The sequence below is a fragment of the Lepisosteus oculatus genome, unplaced genomic scaffold (assembly GCF_040954835.1).
Source record: "Lepisosteus oculatus isolate fLepOcu1 unplaced genomic scaffold, fLepOcu1.hap2 HAP2_SCAFFOLD_45, whole genome shotgun sequence".
Lineage (NCBI taxonomy): Eukaryota > Metazoa > Chordata > Actinopteri > Semionotiformes > Lepisosteidae > Lepisosteus > Lepisosteus oculatus.
Window position 1 is genome coordinate 11,808 of NW_027167988.1, and position 17,234 is coordinate 29,041.

A 17,234-nucleotide genomic window follows, 5' to 3' on the forward strand; every position below is an offset into this window, starting at 1 on the left:
TTCCTCCAGCGGTATAGTATTGCAGTAAGACAGCACGATGCCTGCAAGACTATGTCACGCTAAACGCCACAGATAGTGTTTGTCCGTTCGTGTCAGTCCTGCAGCCATGGGAAGTGGGACACAAACATGCTGCAATGCTTTCAGGACGTTAGGATTTGTTTATGCAACATCCGAGAAGAGTACTTGTGGCTTGAATGTGAACTGTACGTGCCCGCCCCCTTTCCTCTGCAGTGCATGAGTTCCTCCTGGCATGCCCTTCGTCATTGTTCTGTCATCTTGTATTTAAAGGGTTGTATTTCTGCTGCTGAAAATAAGCAACGGTTTTCTCACAACGCCCTTTGTTCCTGACGGAGCCCTTGTCTGTCATGAAATTCTTCAAAACCTCAAGCTAGAAGAAGAAGAAGACGACAAATATGAAGCATTATAGCAACGACATGCCATGAGACGATCGATAACGATTTCCATAGGATCCCCGCGGTTGCCTGGCAACCGTCAGCTTTGCGCATTGGCAGTATCATAGCCTGTGAGGTTTAGCCGAGGCGCGATTTTTGCTAGTTGAAAACTTTTCCCAATACCCCGCTTCCGCCGGTTTGCAATACAATCGGCGAAATCAATTTTTGACAGTCTCGTCAGAGACTGAGCAAGGTGTTTAAAGACAGATTTTGTCATAGTGACATAATGGTAGAAAGAAACGAGCTTCCCAGTGGGCAAAAGCCGTATAATATACGTCTATTAAACGCATACCTTAGACATCTAAATGTGGTCTGCAATTCATCTAGAATGAAATTCTAATATACGTCTACTGTTATACGTCAATTATACGTCTATGATTAGATGTTCATTATACGTAAATGGTTGGAGTTCTATTATACGGATAAATTCAGAGGACTATTATACATATATGGTAGGTGTTACAGATAACTTTAGAGGACTATTATACGTATATGGGTAGAGGTCTATTATACATCAAAGATAGGTTTTACAGGTGTAGAAACTAGTAAATCAAGCCAATGATTAGGTTTAGAAATTTATTCTGAAAATACACATTCACACCTGAAACATATGTATTTCAAATTATACATTGTATACAATCAATCAACAATCAACATATGGGCAATAATCATAAAAAACACAACTAGTCTTAAACTTCAGCTTCAAATTCTGGTAACATGGCAATATACAGTATAGTAACGACAAACACAAACTAATTACATTAACACACTAACTCAAAACCACATTTTGATTCAAATATACATTTTAAAATGTACAACTTCTATATTTCCAAGAAAAAAAAATATTACAATGGAAGTTAAGACGATTTTTGTCCACTATTTGCAAACCCTGTCTAATTGTCCTAACAGTTAGAACCAAAAACCTATTATTTTCAGTGTCCAGATCTCCTGGCCCCCTGCCTTGCATATGCATTCTTCAAGTAACACATGGCGTGCTCCTTTATTTCTTTTTCTGTTGATGTAGGGTGGGACTTCAGCACCGCAGCTAGGAGAAAATTATATAATATTACTTCCCAAATAAATGATGATTAATATCTTCTTTAGTATAATCTAAAAAATGAATGGTTTACTGAGCTCAAAGCTGAAATAAATGTATAAAATTTGGCTTGCATCATAGCAGTTGAGCAATAAAGTCTGTCCTAATTAAAGAGTACCCAAAGTTTGAAAGTACAACATAGAATAAGAAAAGAGAAACGGCAAAACGATTTTGTGTCATCTTCCCCATTCACACTATTTTTATGTGCCATTTTTTGCTTATTCACGTACTATTTTAATCAAAATAATATTAAGAAAGATCTGTATGTATTCAGATAGTATTATTATTGTTCATACTTGCTCGTCAAAAGAGGATTGCTGAGATATTTGCGGATATACTTCTACGTTTGAAAAACGTGACCAACGAATACTAGCAATGCATTGTGGTATATAACCGGAAAATATGCTGGGTTGAATATTTTCTCAATGTATGCGTTTATTAATGTTGTCGATATTATGGTTGAAATTTAACATTGATAATACATTGCGGCTATGTGCCCCCTGCTATGAGGTATGCTATGTGCCCCCTGCTATCCTCTAAATCTGCAAATGAAGATGAGTCGATAAACCACTCGTTTTTCGTATAACTAGACATATATTCATTTGTTACCGATTTCATTCATTGAGCACGGATACAATAGAGGTACAGCCATTCACTGTTTGACATGTCTGCACTGGTACAGAACCGAGCAATCAGAAAACGGGTGAAACTGTCTTTAGACTCAGCATACAGTACCGAGGCCCCCCATGACCAAATAAAGGCTAACCTCGATAATCAGCCTAAAGAACGCAGACTACAGCAAAACGACTGACTTTGAAAAGGGAATGAACGTCCAGAAAGAGTAGTGGAACTAGCTTGAGATGCTTCTCCGGACCCCTAACTAAAAGCCAGCGAGAACCAGCAGCGGCGTCCACTCCTGTCGAACCGGGATCCTTCCGCAGCCACGCAGCTCGTGGTGTCCTAACCCTCCCGTATCTGATTTTGGACCAAGCACATCAGGGGAGAGCGCGAACGCAGTCCCCCACTACCAGAAATTATGCAGTCGAGATTCCCACATTTGGGGAATTCGCAGGGGTCAGCACAGCCGGAGTGCAATGGCCAAGCCTCGCCCTGGGTGAACCTCCTTCTTGATCAAGGTATCTCCCCTGCCAGGTAAGTATGAGTTAAACAGGCCCCTGCAAGCGGCCCGCACCCACAGCACAAATCGCGCAGTCTAGGCCACCTCCTCGCCCCGCACGCCACCGCCTCCTGCTGGGCCCACTCTTTCACACACTCACACGCCACACTAACACTCAAAAGTGTGGGCAAAACGAGAAAACGAGCGCGCCGTTTCCTACACATCTGCAGTCGCCGTTGCGCATTCGCAGCATGTCCCGGGATGCAATTCGGCCTCATTTGCATAACTCCAGACCGGCAGATCGCCACGCAAGCTCGCGACGTGCGCCTGCCACACACCGAACAAACCTTTTCAGCAATTTCCAAAAAACGGGCCTGCTCGCCTGCCCACAAGGCTCCGTCTCTTACCTGCTCTCCAGAGCCTGCTGCCTTCTGTGCTTTTCTCTCGGCACCGCTGCAGTGCACACAACTCCTGCAGCGGGAGGGGGGGAGAAAGTTCCCGCGCTCCGCCGCAGGGAAGGCTCGCTCCGTGCGCACACGTCCTTTCGATGCCAGTCCAACAAGTGCTCCGCATTAGCTGCGTCGGGGCTCCGGCGTGTCGCACCTCACCTCACCTCGCACTGCCCCCTCCTTGAATGTCTGCCGCTGGGCATGCCCCGCTCTCCTCCGCCTTATCTTATCGCGTGTGAGCACCGACAATGGCCACAATGCCGGGGAATGGCACCTGTAAAGTGTTAATTGGGGCACAGGAACAGCCCGTCTCGTCTCGGGGGGGCCGCCTTCAGAGACAATACAGCAAACACAGCGGGGCGGGGGAAGAAGACGACACCACACATGCGGGTACATTCAGCTCCGGCGGGATCGAGACATTTGTCGGTCTTTTCAAGTGCCGAGAGCCGAGCAATCCTTCACTTGTATCGTTTCTCCCCGGTGACTAGATCTGGCCCTGCGACTCTCGACTGGGCTCACCCCCGGGGCAGCCCAGCAGGTGTGAGCCTGGCCGGCACCCGGATGGGAGATTCCACCCCGGAAAAGCTCCGGTTGCTGCTGCTCCTGCAAGAGGTGTGACTGGGACCAGTAGGGAGCGCTCACCCTGCGGGCTGTGTGGCTCTCTTACGCCCCAGCCTCCTGATGGCAACACTCTGCTGCACAAACAGGCGCCGTCCTTCGGGATAATTGAAAAGTTCGGGTCATAGCCGATGCAGTGCGTGCTAATTAGAACAGCAACGCTGAGCTCTCAGCACCGTACTGAGCCCAGGTGTTTTTCTAAAGCTGTCAGGTGCAGTTCATTTACAGTACGCCCCGTGTCTCAACGGTAGGACGGAGTCAAATACTGCCTCGACACGCAACAGCATTATAATAAACCGCAGGACTTGAGGGCTGTTCTCTTTCAATGTTCCAAGGCATTCGTAAGAGCGTAGGTCAAGGGCCATTCGTGCATCTCCTGTAACTCGAGTAAAAATGCTATTCAAAGTGCAGTGACTGAAATCGTCGTCCACATGTCTCCGTTGTTGATTTTTTTCTGTCTAAGAAAGTTCTATTTTCATGTCCGAACGGGGAGACTTTATCATTCCAACTTGAAGCCACCCTTAAGTACTCTGAGGTGTGTGTCTGCTTACACGTATGGCGTAAAAGGTTTCTTAAACGGAGAGCGAACTTGAAAAAAGTTGCCGCCGCCTCGCACTCCCTGTTCGATTGTAGCAAGAAGCCAACAGCTGGCGTATTTACTGTAATCGTGGCCGAGTGGTTAAGGCAACAAACTTGAAATCTGTTTGGGTCTCCCTGCGCAGGTTCAAATCCTGCCGACTACGGTGTCCTTTGCATTTGCTCTCGTGCGTGCATGAAAAAGGACCAGCGCTGTTTTGTTTTCGCTGGGACCTTTAACACTCTAAATCGCCTAGACCCACTGCCTTGGAAATCGATTGTTCAGCACCCACGAGTGACGCTTTGCAGCTGGACGCAGATAACGATGCTTTTCTGCAACGAGCTTTCCAGCTGAATTTTCTCGGCAGCTCCATACTGAACCTGTTCTCCATTGCAACATAGCGGAGGCTCGTCACGTCTATAGCAAGGCTGTGTAGGACCGCATACGCCACAGTGACTTGTACACAGACCACATGAAAGGCAAGCAAAATACACTTTTAAAATTCCAAAGACTCACAAGGTCAGAGGAACAGCGATGACCTGAACAGATCTGTTACAGAAGTCTAGGTTGACCTTTTTAGAGCTGTAATTGCATTTTTGTTTAATAGAAGATCAAATCTACTCGCATGTACCAGCACCTTACAGTTTATTGATGTTAATTCTATTTAAGTAATAAGATTGCTAACGATGTTGGACTTTAGCCAGTGTTTTTTAGAACAAATTGCTTACTCTTCTGTAAGGAATACGCAGTACGTGCCTTTGTCAGTCATTGCTCACCATACCTGTAACTTTCTTATCTAACTCACTTCCTCAAATGGTGAAGGTCCACAAACATAAATGAAAAAAAAACCCTTGTTGTAGATGAGGTGCACAAAAAAGCAGCCCCTGATAGTGTATAACACATTTATACTATTGCAGAGACACATGTAACATATATATATACTGTATATATATATGAAACAGAAATACAAACAGAAACAGGAATCGCTTACTCACCTGGAGAATCTCTGTAGGAATATCTAGCATTTATCAATGGAAATAAAAGCTGCTTTAATACAGTGCATGTTCAAACTCAAAACCTCAGCTGCTGTTCTTGTTTGTTTTGGGACAAATTGCAACTGAGCATCGCATGAGCCGGTACGTACCCTTATCTGTTAGGGAATTTCAAGGGAGGAGTTAGATCAGAATGGGTAGGCTGCAAAACAACAAGTAAAGATTTATTCCAAGATGAAACGTTGTGGCGGTTTTCTTATCTTTTCAGCATGGACTAAACTTTTACGTGTTCCTTATATGCTATATATGTATATATTAGAACCAATGTCGTTCTTAAAAACTAACATGAAATTGTCAGGGACATTCAGCTATATACAAAGACGAGACAGACAAAGTAATAATTCTATATTAACGTGGCCTACATATTGACGCAATGATCGAACTAACTGACATGTTCTGATTCAGATCCCCTGCAGTTCATGCCAATTAGAACAATAGCAATGCTGAGTCCTCCCCACCCTACTGAGCACAAATTCAGCTGCTCTCCAGTTCTGTTCTGCATGTTTTTTCATTGCAATTGAGCTCGGAGCTGGAGATGATCTCCATACAGTTCTGTGTTAACTAGCCCGCACTTGCGTGCTAATTTACGGGTTGTGGCAAATGCTTTTCTATAGTTCATATACATGACGGCAACCTGTTACCGAGGAACCTGAGAGGTTTAAAAGCCTCACGAGCCAGGAAGGACTCGAACCTACAATCTTCTGATGCGAAGTCAGACGCGTTATCCATTACGCCACTGGCCCATAGAACATGCGCTTACACTCCACCACAGAGAGCTCTACACTGCTACCAGTAGTACACTTCCCCATCTAAATTTTCACAGCAAGAAACTTGTGTTTCCTACTATTTTTATCAGGTTTAAAATATCATCTCCTTAAAACAGAAAAAGTGTTGATGTGTCGTGCTGAAATTCCGATTGATTTTGAATTCAAAGAAAAAAGGTTTTCTTCCAAAACACCGTGAAATTCTAACATCTTGCAGACAATAGGTGTATTCCATGTTGAAAAGAGAAGAAAGAAAACCATGGAACCTTTTACAGGTGTGAGGCTTCTTCAGGTGTGAGAAGACCTCATGGCCGAAACGTTGTGTTTCCTTTCTTCTCTTTTCAGCATGCAATAAACCTATTACTTGTTCCTTTGCAGCCGAGGCATGGTGACGTAGCTACCCAGCTGAACATCTTGCAGACTCTACAGTACTTCTCTCCTGTAGAAGTAAAGCAGGGCTTGCTGGGTGAGCTTTTGCTCCGGTAAATTAGGTCACGTGTCATGTTAAATCACTTCTTCTAAACACAACATTTGCTGGTGCTAGCTTTCCCCATGAAAAGAGACATTTCCCTTACAGTACATGACATATCGTTTTTTTTTTCTATCAATAAGTATAGAAATAAAACAAAAGAAAAAATGTTGTCGCCAAAGAATGCAGCTCTGTCGCCTTGGGGAGGTGTCAAGGGCATTGAGCTCCATGAGAAGTGTCAAATAAATGCCATTTCTCATCATTTCTCTTGGCGTCAGTTCTGCTATTAAATGGGAAAGAGACAACGGGCTCAGAGATTATGTTAAGTGCACACCGAGCGCAGATGTGTCCAAGTGTCTGTAAAAGTGCGGTGCTCCCTAGTGGCTTAAAGTGCCTGCCTAGTAAGCAGGCGATCCTGGGTCTGAATACCAGCTGTGCCTCTCTCCGTGTCTTGTTGTGCCAAATGTATCATTTCAGACAAACATGTACAGCTTTGTTCAGTTTAATGCAAGAATGCATTTCCTTTCTGGAATAACTTGTTTCTGAAGAAATCCATACATTTTGTGAAAGATGAAATCAATTTCTTGGTTGTCAGTGAAAAAATATTGCTGGCTACAAGAAGCGCAAACGATTGTTTTCTTTGACCATAAACCTGCAAATGTAGGGAGCACAAGCGGCCGTCAGTCTCTGTGGAGCAATCGGTTAGTGCATTTGGCTGTTAACTGAAAGGTTGGTGGTTCAAGCCCCTCTGGTATGGGTGTCTCAGTTTTTCCAATGTAAACATCATCACCATCGCTAAAGAAGATGGCGCAGAAGGCTCCACAGCCAAAACGTTGTGCTTCTTTTTTTCTCTTTTCAGCATGGAGTAAACCTTTGCTTTATCCTTTGCAGCCTAAGCATGCTGATGCAGCTACCTTTCTCTTAACGCGCCTCAATCATTATTCACCAAAACGATCAGCAGAATAAGTCGCCTTTGTGGTGATGTCACTCCTCTGCTTCACAAATGTCCTTAGTGACGGGCCATTTCTTTCTGCCATTTTTTTTCCGGAGCGGTTATTGATTGCTCCATCATTTCCCTCTTACTTTCCATCACTAGATTGAAAAAAAAAACAGAAACAGGCTGACAGGACGACAATCAAATTGCAAAAACTCATCAAAGCACTCGATAGAGTATTGGAATCCACAAGTAGCTACGAGCAACTTTGTCTTGGCTTGCATGAATGTCGGAAAATGTCAAAAAGAAAAAGATGGTGGCTTTTTCATATTCGTTCTTTTATTTTTAGCTCGTTGGCTCTTCTGTCCATTGTCCTCCTGCCTGGCTCTTGACCTGTGACTGTTTGAACGCACACAGTAGACTTTCATGCGGGGGATTTGTCCTGAGCCTCTGTGAAAGACCCACCCACCCCCATAAATAACTGCTCTAGAAACACATGAATGCAAAACTAAACCACAGCTTAAAGAGGAGCTTGTCATGACCGCCAGGCAGTTAAGACCAACTCTTAAGCGATCTAATCAGCACCAGCAGTGGGTGATTATTAACAAACCCTGCCGCACGAGTTAACCCACCTGCACACACTCCACCGTGCGGTACACAGTGCTATTTTTACCATCTTTACCTGCTTCCCGCTGCTCGGTATTGAGTCTATGCCTTGAGAGCTCTACCTGGCGTTTTTTCCATTACCTCGTTTATTCTGGATATTGGACTCCCCTTCTGCCTTTTTGACTTTGGACCTCGCCTCTCACCTCGGACTGTTTGCCACCAGTGTTCTCCCTGGATTACGACTTACCTTACGCCTCTTGACCACGAAACAAAGCAAAGCAGAGCAAAACAAAACGGAAAAACGAAAACCCTCACATCCCGCACTTGCATATAACGCCGTTACGTGCCCAAGCGGTATTGTACGTCATCCTAGCACTGCACCCCGGGGCGTACGGTATATGGGAACGAGCACACGCCACGAATCGTCTCGAATCACTCCCTACAGCTGTAAGGTGCCTTGAAGCGTGCACCCCCAACTTTCTTCTTTGCCCATCTGTGAAAGGTAAACTCTTGAGCAAACTCTGAACCAGCTCTAAGGAAACTAACCCAATTTAGACGTTACTTTGACTCATCTTTTTACGCTCAGTGCTGGATTGCTCAAACTCCAGCTAGGGTTAGGGTTAGCATTCCCACGCTACTTAGACACTTTGTTTACGCTCAGTGCTGGATTATGGGAACTTCAGGACGAGTGGGTATTTTCTCCTATCTGTCAATTCTGTTTTGTTTTGGAGACTCTTGGCTGCCTATGTTGTACAGTGCAGCGTGAAGGAAACATTTTCCAAAACTGTGTCAGCTCAAAAGTTGTAAGAAAACCTCTCCAGCTACTTTAACTCTCTTCATTTTTGTCATTTAATGTGACACTCGATGTATAACTGTATAACATCAGTTATTCTGTGCGATTGATTCTCATTTTATTCTAAACTCGCCCGCCCAGGGACGCCATTAAATGTAGAGGTTTGATGGGTTTACTGAGACAATTATTAATTGTAGCAATAAACACGAGGTTGTTCGTTGGGGCTTTTAGAAAATCAATTGTCAGATCAACTAACAACGCACACACATATGCAAATGGTGAGACTCCAGTTCGACACCCAGTTCGACACCACTTTACAGTATCTGACAAAAGGATGGCAGACTGTGCCAGACCGGCAGATAACTTCCGCTTATTTTTACCATATTAAACATTGGAAATCCAACCACCTGCATTTGTGACACTTGATTTTGGCTCCACCTACAGTAAGACACTCTTAAATCTTCAAACACTTTTCTCTTCTCCCGCAACACTCTTGTCTGTCGGCACTATGTGGCAGCGTTGCATGACAACCCCTCTCACCACGGAAAGGAACCTAACAGCTTTGGTAAGAGAGGAGAAAAGGACCTGGCCCGTACGGGGCTCAAACCCGTGACCTTGGTGTTATTAGCATCACGCTCTAACCAACTGAGCTAACTGGCCTCACGACAGTGCTCCTCTCTGTGCTGCAAAAAATCGAACTCAGGGAATTTCTTTTTTCCTCCTTTGAATAGAAAGCCGTGTAATTCAGTGTACGGGCTTTCTCGTGCAGTTTCATGGTTCTTGTAACCCAAATCCTACACTGGCCTGAAGTGCCCCCCCATTTCACAGCATTTTTCAGCTGATTTAAAATGTACCTAAAGGAGAAGCATTATTGAAGACCATCAATTACCAAGAGCTTTTGTCAAAGGTTTTGGTGGTCATTTTGAATGACCACAGAGCGCTGTGACCTCGGTTTTACATCTCAACCAAAAGACAGCGCCCTTTTACAACACAGCATCTCCGTCACTATACTGGGGCATTGGGACCGGCACAGACCTCAGGGTGAGCGCCCCCCCGCCGGCACCATTAACACCGCTTGCAGCTGGAAGCTTTGTTTTTCCCTGTAGCTCACCCTCATCCGGGTACTGACCTGGCTCACACCTGCTTAGCTTCAGTGGGTTTTCAGTTGCGAGTTGCAAGGGAATGCAAGTGATGGAGCCGCTCCCTGCAAAAGCCACTGCATTGGCCGGGAATCGAACCCAAGCCTCCCACATGGCAGGCGAGAATTCTACCACTGAACCACCAATGCTCAGTGCCTGGACCTTCAAAAAAGACGCTTTTTTGGTGCTCTGTGGAAAACGCGTCGACATCTGCTTCCAGCTGCAAAATGCCATTCGCGGACGCTGAAGAACTTATTTCCAAGGCAGTGGGTACAAGCGATTGGGCGTTTTAAAACCACCAGGAACAGCAAAGAGGCGCGCTTCTTTGCTTGCGCCGAAACACACCGACTGGAGGCAGACAACGTAGTCGGCAGGATTCGAACCTGCGCGGGGAGACCCCAATGGATTTCTAGTCCATCGCCTTAACTACTCGGCCACGACTACAGCAAGCCCCACCGCCGCTGCGTTCTTGCTACAATCTTACCTGGATCGCGAGGCGCCGGCGAAAGCCTATTTCAAAGTCGTTCTCCGTTTCAAAAAAACATTTCCAAAATACAAGCCTTGCAGACAGACACGCCTCAGAGGACTTAAGGGTGGCTTCATGTCGGAATGATAAAGTCTCCCCGTCCGGACATGAAAATACCACTTTGTTACACAAAAAAAGAATCAACAACAGAGAAATGCCCACAAGCATTTGAAAAGCCGCACCACGTCGCACTTGAAATAGCTCTTACATTAGTGGTAGACGCAGGAATCGCCTTTTTATTTACGCTCTTACCAACGCGATGGAAAGCAAAACAAAGCAAAGCAGAGCAAAACAAAACGAACAAACGAAAACCCTGCATATAACGCCGTTACGTGCCCAAGCGGTATTGTACGTCATCCTAGTACTGCACCCCGGTGCATACGGTATATGGGAACCAGCACACGCCACGAATCGTCTCGAATCACACCCTACAGCTGTAAGGCGCCTTGAAGCTTGCACCCCCAACATTCTTCTTTGCGCATCTGTGAAAGGTAAACTCTTGAGCAAACTCTGAACCAGCTCTAAGGAAACTAATCCGATTAGACGTTACTTTGACTCATCTTTTTACGCTCAGTGCTGGATTGCTCAAACTCCAGCTAGGGTTAGGGTTAGCATTCCCACGCTACTTAGACACTTTGTTTACGCTCAGTGCTGGATTTTGGGAACTTCAGGACGAATGGGAATTTTCTCCTATCTGTCAATTCTGTTTTGTTTTGGGGACTCTTGGCTGCCTATGTTGTACAGTGCAGCGTGAAGGAAACATTTTCCAAAACTGTGTCAGCTCAAAAGTTGTAAGAAAACCTCTCCAGCTGCTTTAACTCTCTTCATTTTTGTCATTTAATGTGACACTCGATATATAACTGGAGCCTCACATATGCAAATGGTGAGGCTCCAGTTCGACACCCAGTTCGACACCACTTTACAGTATATGACAAAAGCATGGCAGACTGTGCCGGACCGGCAGATAACTTCCGCTTATTTTTACCATATTAAACATTGGAAATCCTCCCACTTGCATTTGTGACACTTGATTTTGGCTCCACCTAAGACACTCTTAAATCTTCAAACACTTTTCTCTTCTCCCGCAACACACTTGTCTGTCGGCACTATGTGGCAGCGTTGCATGACAACCCCTCTCACCACGGAAAGGAACCTAACAGCTTTGGTAAGAGAGTAGAATTACCTGAAGAACTGCTTTCCATGGAAGCAGGACCAAGCGATGTAGCATTTTTATAGTACCAGGAAAGGAGAAACTGCACTTCGCCTTTGCCGCACAGGCACAAGGCAACGTGCGGCAGACGCCATAGTCGGCAGGATTCGAACCTGAGCGGGGAGTCCCCAATGGATTTCAAGTCTATCGCCTTAACTACTCGGCCACAACTACAGCGAGCTCGCCGCCGCCGCATTCCTCCTATAATCTAACACGGAGTGCGAGGTGGCTGCAGAAACTTTTTTTAAGTCGCTCTCCGTTAAAAAAAAAAAACCTTTCACAAGATACATGCCGGCAGACAGACACGCCTCAGAGGGTTTAAGGCTGGCTTCACGTTCAAATGATAAAGTCTCCCCGTCCTGATGTCAAAATGCAACTTTGGCAGACAGAAAAAACATCAACAAACCAAAAATGTGGACAAGGATTTTACAAGCTGCACCACACTGCACTTTCAAAAGCATTTACATTCGTGTTAGACGGAGGAATTGTCTTTGTTTTGCGCGTTTACGAACGCCATGGAAAACGAAACAAAACAAAAGCCCTCAGCTCCTGCACGTGATTATAATGCCGTTACGTGTTGAAGCAGGAATTTACGTCATCCTACCACTGCAACACGGGGAATAGAGGGAAATGAAAACACGCTACGAATCGTCTCAATCACTCCCTAGAGTCGTAAGGCACATTGAAGGGTGCACCCCCATCATTAATCGTTGGGCCTCTGTGAAAGGAAAGCTGTTGAGCAGTCTTTGAAACAGCTCGGATGAAACACTTGATTGCTTCCATGTGCATCTGGAGCCCACTTCTTATTTTCACTTCACGCCGCCCCAAACCATTTCTAAAACAGGAGATTCGCGTTTGGGAATGCGCCCTGCCCTACAAATAAAACAGGTCTACGGGTCTGAAACCTGCTCCACGGAAAACAGTTCTGTTGCGCTTTTGATCAAAGGGAGATTCTCTGTTCTTACTTTTTGATGACATAACACCCAAAGGGGCCTCTTTGGAGCTGGATTCCAACCAGCATCCTAAAGTTTCTTGGCGGTATCCTTTACAGTCCTCTGTTCGGTCGACAAGGAACAGAAGGGGGCAGCTTTCCTCACACATACAGTGCAATGTACTGTAGTGTTCCCCTTCATTGAATTCGCAGTTCTGCATCAGACCTCTAACTCGTTTCCTTAGCTTGGATTTAAGCCACGAAGCAGGCTTCTACTGTATAAACGTCTAGAGGAATCACAAACTATTTGAGAGGCCATCATCCCAGGGGGAACTGACAAAGTCTATCCCTTTGATCTATCCCTAAACACCTAGCGCAGTCTCTCGAGAGACTGTCAAAAATCGCTTTCTCCGTTTGTGCTGCAAGTAAGTGAAAACGCAGTCTCAAACCAGAGCCACTTGGCAGCAGCGGCACGTAAATACTGTTACTGCCACTGCTCGATACCGACGTTAGCCTACTATACCATGTTCAGCCACCGCTAGAAAATGCACGGCTCTAGTACTGGAGCAAACAAAAGGAGGGCCAACGTCGAACGGGCACACGTGTCAGACATAGAGAGCGACGAGAATGGGATTCGAACCCATGCGTGCAGAGCACAACGGATTAGCAGTCCATCGCCTTAACCACTCGGCCACCTCGTCGACGAAACTGGGCTGTCCAGACATGGGTTGGCGCGCTAAAGATGATCTTTTTCTTTTTTTTCCCTCGTACTCGAGGGTCCTTTTCCTGTTCCACATGCGATTTCAACATTTTCCTTGGGAGATGTCAAGCCAGCAAGCCACTGCTGTGGTTCAGTGGCCAGTGTGGAGTTCAGTGGCCCTGTTGTACACAGAAAGCACATTGAGCTCCTTGGACATGAAAAGTTCCAGATAAAAGCCATTTGTCATCCTTTCTCTTGGTGTCGATGTTGCTATTGTATGTAAAGGTGGCAACTTGCTCAGCGAGCAGGCGGAGCACACACCGAATGCAGATGTGTCTGAGTGGTGTGTCCAAGTGGCTGCAAAAGGACAACACTCCCAGGGCGCCGTGGCTTAGTTGGTTAAAGTGCTTGTCTCCTTAAACAGGAGATGCTGGGTCCGAATCCCAGTGGTGCCTTCTTCGTTCTGTCTTCTCGAACTGAACTGGTCCTTACAGACAACCGCCTACCGCTAGACTTAATTAAATGCAAGTATTCATTTCCTGTCTTTAACGCGACTTGTTTTTCTTAAAATGGATGCAACTTGCAAAACATGAAATACAAACCTCGCTAATCAGCGCTCGAGGCTGGCAAAAAAAAAAGAAGTCAGCAATGTTTTTTTCTTTAACCTTAAGCCTGCTAATGGAGAAGAACCTAGTCGCCATATCACATACATCCGTTTCAACGATAAGAAGGTAACAACTATCCTCACTCCAGAGTAAATCTCACGTTTAGGGCATATTTTTTTCCACTTTACCATGAGTCGGGCTCAGCTGCACAGAGGCGAGAGCAGAGCAATGAGGTCACGGGGACAGGGGAGTCACACGCTGGCGGTTTGAACACGCGGAAGATCACTGAGAGATCCACAGTATGTGGACCCTCCGTGCGCCATCATTCCACACTCCAGACTCTGAATCCTGCCATCCGAGTTAAGATCTCGGCGGAACTGAGGCGCAGTTCTTTCTTAAAACGTAATCTGGTGAGCATTTCTAGAATCGTACTTGTATAGATGCAGCCTTTAATGTGTTGCTAGGTTAAAATTTATGACTTCTTGAACTTCAGTAGGCAACTGCCCTCTTGATTTCGGATTTAATTTCTTTATTACAGGGGCGCTTTTATGATGACAGAGTCATGTTCAGGTACTTTGCTTGATGGAGGAAGCTCATTTCGGACTCTGTGATCTGCTCACCTGGAAAGGTCTGCTGTACTACTACAAGAGAGAAGTAGAGTGTGGAGGAAGGGACAATTTTATGATGCTTTGGAAGGTAATGTTTTTTTTTCTTTGAAATCGAAATGAATCAGAATATCAGTGCAAAAGACAAACTTTTGGTTTGGTTTAAAGAGATATGGTTTTAAAACAGACAAAATGTAGAAAACAGGTGTTTCTCACTTTTGGAAAAGAATGGACCAGGGGTAATATTTTACTAGTTGCAGTGCTAAGCTCACTGGGTTACAGTCCTGTAGTGTCACACCAGGGCCAGTGGTGCAATGGATAATGTGTCTGACTATGGATTAGGAGTTTGGAGGTTCGACTCCTGCCTGGCGCTGGTTGTTTTTAAACACATCAGCCTACTCCCTAAGTGCCTGTCGTAAGAGGCGACTAAAAGGGTTGTGTCAGGAAGGGCATCTGACGTAAAACCATCTTGCCAAAACCATGGTTGCAAAGAACACAAACCACATACCGGATCGGCCGGGGCCCGGGTTAACAACGTCCGCCATTAGTGCTGTGTCCCAACAGGGTACTAATGGAAATTATGCTACTGTGGGGAAAACTGTAGAGTGGGGGCTACAGAAAAGAAACAAGGTGAAGGGGCCTGGAAGGAATGTTAAGTCAATGAGAGTGGGGAGTTGGAATGTTGGCACCATGACAGGGAGAGGGAGAGAATTGGTTGAAACTATGGCAAGGAGAAAAGTGGAGATCTTGTGTGTGCAAGTAACCAAGTGGAAAGGAAACAGCTCAAGACACCTAGGAGAGGGATACATGATTCTATATGCTGGAAAGAGTACCAAAATGAATGGAGTGGGTGTGATAGTGTGCAAAGACCTAGCAGACAAGATAGTGAGGGTGGTTAGACACTCAGACAGGATTATCAATGTACAGGTGGCTTTTGAGAGTGGGTTATGGAATATCATCTCTGTATATGCACCACAGGTAGGAAGACCACAGGAGGAAAAGGAGAGCTTTTTGGAAGATCTCGAAGAAGTGATTAGCAGAATCCCAGGAAATGAAATGGTGGTAATTGGAGGAGACTTCAATGCACATTTAGGAGAGAAATGCCCAGATTATCCAGATGAACATGGTCAGAGAGGGCTAGGAGAGAGAAATGAAGAAGGAGGAAGGCTACTAGAGACACTCCAAGCTCTTGAATTGTTTGCAGTGAACACAGGGTTCACGAAGAATTATGAGCAAAAGGTGACATACAGGAGTGGAGGCCATGATACCCAAATAGATTACATATTAGTGAGAAGAATTGATAGAGCGAAAGTCCAAGATGCTAAAGTCCTGCCCTATGAGGCTGTTACCAGACAACACAGGCTACTGGTGATGGACATCACAATATTGAAGGAGCGAAGAATAAGGCAGAGGAAACACCCAGCACGAACAAAAGTGTGGAAACTGAGAGAAAACAAAGTAGATTTCAACAGGCTGGTGAAAGAAATGAAAAACAACACAGAGGAAACAGAGGAGCCTTCAGTTGAAGAAGAGTGGACTGAGATGAGCCACATCCTAGAAGAGGCTGCTACCAGGGTTTGTGGAAAGACAAGAGGAGGCAGACCGAGGGAAAATGAAGAGTGGTGGTGGGATATGGAAGTTCAGGAAACACTGAAGGAAAAGAAAAAAGCATACAAGGCACTGAAAGATGGCACTGGAGAATTACAAGAATATAAGAGACTAAAGAAGGTAGCAAAAAGAAGTGTAGCAAGAGCAAAGGAAAGAGCCTGGAAAGAATGGAATGAGAAACTTGAAACAAAGGAAGGAGAGGACCAAATCTACAAGATTGCTAAACATAGAGCGAGACAGAAAAAAGATATTATCCGGGTGGCGGGACTCAAGGATGGAGAAGGCAGAGTCTTGATTAAAGAAGAACAGATCAAGCAAAGATGGCTGGAGTACTTCAAAAATCTGTTAAATGTAGAAAATGAGAGGGAGAACCTAGTGGAGGCAGACGTAGTGTGTGGACCAATCCAAGAAATTTCAGTAAAGGAAGTGACAGAAGCTATCAAAGAGATGAAAGTGGGCAAAGCAACTGGACCATCAGGAATAGCAGCAGAACACTTTAAGAACCTCGATGAAGAGGGGATTCAGTGGCTGACGAGATTGCTAAACAATATTGCAAAGGAAGAGAGAATTCCAGAAGAATGGACAAAAAGCAGTATGGTTACCATCTACAAGGAGAAAGGAGACCCAATGGAGTGTTAAAACTATAGAGGAATAAAACTTCTGGAACATGGATTGAAAATCCTGGAAAAAATTCTGGACAAGAGACTCAGGAAGATAATCAGGATCCACAACTCACAATTTGGATTCTCAGTGGGGAAAAGCACAACAGATGCCATTTTTGTGATGAGACAGTTACAGGAGAAGACACTAGAGAAAGGGAAAAAGCTGTATGTGGCCTTTCTGGACTTGGAGAAGGCATATGACCGTGTGCCCAGAGAGGTGGTGTATTGGTGCTTGAGGAAGAAAGGAGTACCAGAAAGCATGGTGAAGTTAGTTCAAGCAACCTATAGAGATGCAACTACGAAGATGATAACACAACAGGG

General features: G+C 45.2%; 5 non-coding genes across 5 annotated transcripts; 1 reads left to right on the top strand and 4 right to left on the bottom strand.

The window, feature by feature from the left end:
- The first annotated feature begins 494 nt into the window (after positions 1–494).
- Positions 495–636, top strand: LOC138229506 (U4 spliceosomal RNA). The gene has a single exon (XR_011185917.1). It is a non-coding gene; the product is annotated as a U4 spliceosomal RNA (small nuclear RNA).
- Positions 637–2,544: 1,908 nt separating this feature from the next.
- Positions 2,545–2,708, bottom strand: LOC138229379 (U1 spliceosomal RNA). The gene has a single exon (XR_011185799.1). It is a non-coding gene; the product is annotated as a U1 spliceosomal RNA (small nuclear RNA).
- A 3,323-nt stretch (positions 2,709–6,031) lies between these two features.
- trnar-ucg (transfer RNA arginine (anticodon UCG)) lies at positions 6,032–6,104 on the bottom strand. Its single transcript has one exon. It is a non-coding gene; the product is annotated as a tRNA-Arg (tRNA).
- A 4,324-nt stretch (positions 6,105–10,428) lies between these two features.
- On the bottom strand, positions 10,429–10,510 carry trnas-aga (transfer RNA serine (anticodon AGA)). The gene has a single exon. It is a non-coding gene; the product is annotated as a tRNA-Ser (tRNA).
- A 2,842-nt stretch (positions 10,511–13,352) lies between these two features.
- On the bottom strand, positions 13,353–13,434 carry trnas-gcu (transfer RNA serine (anticodon GCU)). Its single transcript has one exon. It is a non-coding gene; the product is annotated as a tRNA-Ser (tRNA).
- Positions 13,435–17,234: the final 3,800 nt, after the last annotated feature.